This window comes from Sorex fumeus, unplaced genomic scaffold, assembly GCF_029834395.1.
Source record: "Sorex fumeus unplaced genomic scaffold, SorFum_2.1 ptg000061l, whole genome shotgun sequence".
Lineage (NCBI taxonomy): Eukaryota > Metazoa > Chordata > Mammalia > Eulipotyphla > Soricidae > Sorex > Sorex fumeus.
Window position 1 is genome coordinate 5,229,449 of NW_026606118.1, and position 6,028 is coordinate 5,235,476.

Here is a 6,028-nt window from a genome sequence, read left to right on the forward strand (position 1 = left end):
GGTTTGTGTTCACTCCCAAAACACCACGTGGATGAAGAATGGGGTGGGAGCATGTCCCAGGCCAGCTGCTGGTTCTGTGGCTGGAAGGAAGGAGAATGAGAATAATTCAAATAATGAAATAGCTGAGAAGGCTCCAGCAGTGCCTTGTGTATCCAACCCTCTCATTTTACTATTTCGTAAAATTCCCTATGGTGCTTCCTTGAAAGAAGAGAATACCTTTGACTCTGGCCATTTCATCCCTCCAGATTCTCTGCTTTGGACAATGCCTCGCACTTAGCCGACACTCCTCACAGGGCTTCTGAATGAAGGCAGGCGTGGATGTCTGCATCCATGAACAGTAGTTGACGCCAGCAAGAACCGTCCAGGTTTGTGCTGCCAATACAGTGAGATGAGCCTTGTTGAGTGGAGTGCTTATTCTCAGGACCTGCCACTTCCTAGTTCTCTTCAAGACAGAGCAACTGTTTCAAACCTGATGGAAAATTCTTTAACATTTGTAAGTCACCAGACTTCTCTTGAGTTTGTAGAGTTAACCATTCTGTAGGAGGGACAGAATTAAGCCAACCCAGGCAGTTGGCTCCAAGGGCTGGAATTTTGCATGCCTGTGTCCTGAGTTAGTGCCTGAGCACTGCCTGGAACCAGCCCCATGCACCAAGCCAGGAGTCAGCCCCCACACCACCAGGTGTAGCCCCCAAACCACCCAAATTCACAGTTAACGATAGAATGGAAACAGAGAAGGACAAAAATTATAACTGCTACATTCGGGCTGGAGCAATAGCACAGCGGTAGGGTGTTTGCCTTGCACGCAGCCAACATGGCCAACCCGAGTTCAATTCCTCCGCCCCTCTCGGAGAGCCCGGCAAGCTACCGAGAGTATCTCGCCCGCATGGCAGAGCCTGGCAAGCTCCCCGTGACGTATTCGATATGCCAAACACAGTAATAACAAAGTCTCCAATGGAGACGTTACTGGGCACGCTAGAGCAAATCGATGATCAACGGGAGGGCCTTTACCTTTATTAGGACTTAACTTTATAAACCATTACTTTTTTTTTATGTAGGAGTACTGTTATTTATTCAGCCACTGATTAGGCTGATTGAATTTTGCATGAACTCCACCTTACTTTTTTTTCCCATTTTTTATAATTTTATTTATTGATTCACCATGAGAGCAGTTACAAAGCTTTTGGGTTTAAGTCTCGGGCACTGGTGAAGGTATGGGTAAACCATTACTTTTTAATTTTGCCCCCGGTGGTAAGGAACATAAAGTTGAAATTTCTCACCTTGGTCCTTTGAGACTTGGAGTCGGATGCAGTAGTGGTGATTCCGCGAACTGCACTAAGATCTCTAGATTGGGGGCCAGAGCGATAGTACAGCGGGTAGGGCGTTTGCCTTGCATGCAACTGACCAGGGTTCGAGCCCCAGCATCCCATATGGTCCCCTGAGCACTTCCAGGAGTGATGCCTGAATGCAGAGCCAGGAGTAACCCCTGTGCATCACTGGGTGGGACCCAAAACAGCAAAAGCAAACAAAACAAAACAAAACAAAAAAACCTCTAGAGCTTTCCATCTTGCAAAAGTGAAATCCAACATTGAATGGTAGCTCCTCATGTCCCCCTCCCCTTCCAGTTGCCAGCCACCATCACCTTCCACAGCCAAGTTTGGTTACTTGAGGGACCTCACACCAACATGAAAACAAACCTTAGTGGTCAGAGTCTTCTTGGGAGTGGTTTGTTTTGCTTTGCACGCTGCCGCCCGGCCTTCTGTAAGGCTCAATGCTATGCCCTCACAGGTGGGCACCATGAGCCTGCACAGGTGGCTGTTATATTATTTGGGGGGTTATTTTGTTTGGTTTGGTTTTTCATTTTGGGGGCCACACCCAGTGATGCTCAGGGCTTAATCGTGGCCTTGCACTCAGGGATCAGGAGACTATAAGGGATGCCGGAGGTCAAACCCAGGTCAGCCACTAGCACCCTCTCCACTGTACTGTACCTCTCTGGTCTGAGTCTGCATATTTGGGAAGAACATAGGTTAGGCTTCTGCTCTGTTATCTGTCTTTAGGCTCAATGATTTAAGAATGTTCAATTCCTCTCTTTGCATATCATAGATAGGGACAAGAAGTGTAACTTTTAAATTAGGGTGTTCTGGCCCCCTGGATATTCTAGCCAGTATGAAAGTGGGGTGTTGAAATAGCCTCTTGTTATTACTTATTTCTCCCTATAATTCTCTACTGCTGAGTGAGGCTGGAGAGTTAGTACAGGGACTAAGGCATTCACCCTATACGTGGGCAACCCAGCTTTGATCCCTGGAACCCCATACAGTCCCCGATTCTTGCCAGGAGTGACCCCTGAGTGCAGAGTCAGAGACAAGCACTAAGAACGGTCAGTACGCCTCACCCCCTGCCCCAAGCAAACAGAAGTGTCTGCGTGGTTCCTGCATTTGGTTATTCTGGTACTCGGTCCGCCAATGGTATCTTCCTGGCCATTTTCTCGGAGCATTCCGCCCACTCCCAGTGTGTCTGTGAGAATCTGCATCTGAAATCTCTTTGGTCTGATCCATATAGAGCCACACCCCTCTCCCTTGACAGTTTATGTGGCATTTCCTCCATATAAATGGAGGAAACGTTGGCTTCCCGCCTATACTTGTCTTTATAGCTTAAAGAGTAGCTTATAGATTGCATGAAGTGGGGGGTTGTTTTTTTTAAGACCCCTCAGGCACACTCTGCTCTTAGTTTGGAAAGTTTCATTCATTTCCACTTAAAGGAATTCCTAATAGGAAAGGACCTTTCCTTGCCACTTGTCCACTGCATCCTGGTCTGTCTGTCTTCTTTCTCCCTCCCTTCCTCTCCCGACACCGTCCTCTGTGTTGGGCCTCTGTGTGGAGACACCCTGGGTGCCCTGCCTGGTGTTTTTTTGTTTCTTCTGCAGGTCACCATAGGGATGACTATACACAATGCCTTATTGTTACAGCTGGTGCTTAAACTGTGACACAACTTTGACCACATACAAAACCCTACTCTTTTCTACCTCCCACCCCAAATTTGTTAGAAGTCGCAAGTTACATATTTTTATATTTTTATCCACGACGATAATCCTGCTGTTAGTTTTCTATGCCTTTGTCTTCCCATTAAATACCAAAATGTAGGGCTGGGGCAGTAGTATAGTCGTTACAGAGCTTGCCTTGCAGCAGTCAACCCTGGTTCTATCCAGGGAACTACAGATGGTACCCCAAGCCTACCAGGAGTGGACCCCTCAGCACGGCAGGATGCGGTCCCAAAACCAAAATAGATAAATAAACTCAATATCAGAATTAAGAGCAACTGGACACCACCATTATAACATTACAGGATTCTCTATTTGTCTGCATACTTTCTTTTCCAGAGACGTTGACTTTTTTTTTCATTTTCGGTTCCTTTGAAGTTGTTGGTTTTAAGAGAAAAGCATTCATCGGCACTACTCAAAGACTTGATTACTTCAATAACCTCGGAGTATTTTTTTCCTGTTCCCTTATTGTTGTTGCCTTTTAAAAATAATTATGATCTTTTCTTACCTCTTGAGACATTTTCAAGGTGACTTCAGTGCCTTGCTAGAGTTTGCTCAGAACTTTGGGATATTCAAACCTAGTCTCAGGATGAATGAAGACAAACCCCAGTCTCTGTGTTTTAAACAGACCAAGTAATTAAGGGTCTCAAATAAGTTCCATTCTCCTCAGTCCTGTGCTCTTGACAACACCCCAGAACCCCTTTAATTTGAAAAATCTCCCACCATCCACTTTCGGTGTGCGCTGGGCTGTGCAAATGCAAACACAGTGGAACATTCTGCATCAGAAAGTGAAACCCTGGGCCCAGACACTCTGTCAAGAGGGTCAGGCCACACACCCCTCATCCAAAGGCAATTTGTGGGATGTCCAGGGAACTACAGTGCCTCAAACTCCCAGACTGCATCATGAGACATATCAAGATCATTTGAACAGTTCAAGTTATTTCTTGAGCTCTTTCAGATTGCAGTGTCATAAATAAACGAGACTGGAAACACACTGAACTGATTTGCTCAAAGCAGCTGCCGCGTCCACTTTCAGCCTGGCTGTGACGTCGGGAGCTGTCCATGAGACTAGGGGCAGGGGTCTCTGCGCCACCCCAGTCTCCGGTCCCAGGCTGCTGTCTACCACGGATGTACTTCTAGGGGGAGCCATTGTTGTTTTAGGGCCATACCTGGTGGTGCTCAGAGCTTATGCCTGATTCTGTGCTCAGGGATCATCTCTGATGGCACTCGGGTGACCTTGTTGGGGTGGCAGGGATCAAACTCAGGTTGGTCACATGCAAGTCAAGTGCTTCTCCACTGTCCTAACTCTCTGGCCCTTCTGATGTTTTTGCTGCAACGAAGTGCTCCTCAGGATCTCAACATTCATCTTGTGACTGACAGGTGAAGTGGGGCAGGTTTGCACATACATACGAGGCTTCTGAATTGGGGATTCTGTACAGTTACAGTAGTTAGTTAAGGTTGCTTGCCTGGGCTGGATAATAGCTCAGTGAGCTTGAGCTGCACACATGCAAAGCTTTGAAAGAAGACACCAACGCTTTGTATGGGGAGGCCCAGGCTTAATCCCTGGCACGGCATATGGTCCCCAGAGCACCATGAAAGCATTCCTTGAGCACAGTGCTAGGAGTAGTCGCTGAGCACCAACAGATATGGTCCCAAATAAACAACAACAAAGGCTAACCTAGTTCGCCAGCCAGGTAATTGCATGCCCTGTATTCCCAAGGGGCCTCCTGTGAGAAATGCACACATAGTCAACAGCCACGGAACCCGGTGGAAGCTTGTTCTTCTACCTCAGATCACCTGGCTGCCTTCGGCCCAGCCTCCTCCACTTGATCTGACCCTCCTCCCTCCCACCTTAGAAAGAGGTCAGCAAGTCGAGGAGGGAGGGTTGAGGGGATACGTAGGAGTTCTTGAGAGAGCAGTGGTGGCGGGTATGATACAGCTTCTACACACATCTGCCCACCCTTCCTACTATATACCACTGGGATCAAGCAATAGACTTTTTTTGGGGTTTTTTAGGTTTTTTGCAGGGACTGGGGCCACATCCAGCATTGCTCAATGCCAGGGATCAAACCTGGGTTGGCTGCATGCAAGGCAAGCACCCTATGGGCTGTACTATCTCTCCAGCCCCAAGACATTAGAGTAAAAAAAAATTTTCTTTTAGTTTCTTTTTTTAACTGGAGGGGGGAAATGGGTTGGGGTGGAGGGGTGGTGTGCCCAGTGATCTAGTTAATTTGATTGATCACTTTAAAATCTCTCCCGCTAAGGCTCCAGAGTGACAGGACAGAGGGCATTTGCCTTGCACGGGGCCAACCCATGTTCTATCCCTGGCATCCCATATGGTCCCCTGAGCACTGCCAGAAGCGATCCCTGAGGGCAGAGCCAGGAGTAACTCCTGAGCATCACTGGATGTGACTCAAAAAGCCAAAACAAACAAATGAATCTCTCTGGGAATATATCCAGTCAAAATAAGGAATGGGATGGCTAGGAGTGGGAGGACAGCAGATAAAAAAGCCCCCAGCGAGGCGCCACTTCACCTACGCCCAGACAAAGGGCAGCCGGCAGAGGTTCTCACAGGCCTGGCCATGGCCAGCACTGTAGCACTGTCCTCCCATTGTTCATAGATTTGCTCGAGCAGACACCAGTAACGTCTCCATTGTGAGACTTGTTATTACTGTGTTTGGCATATCGAATACACCACGGGGAGCTTGCCAGGCTCTGCCATGCGGGCGGGATACTCTCAGTAGCTTGCTGGGCTCTCTGAGAGGGGCGGAGGAATCGAACCCAGGTCGGCCGCATGCAAGGCAAACGCCCTATCCACTGTGCTATCGCTCCAGCCCAAGGAAAGCCGAGGGGACAGGGAGCTTCTGGGGGATAGGCCCCATGACAGGCTACAAAGCAACAAGTCCCAGCCAGGGGTTCCAGCTACATATTTCAGACCAGCAATGTGGACAGTGGACAGAGAATGACACAGGGACAGGACCAACCATTGTGCAC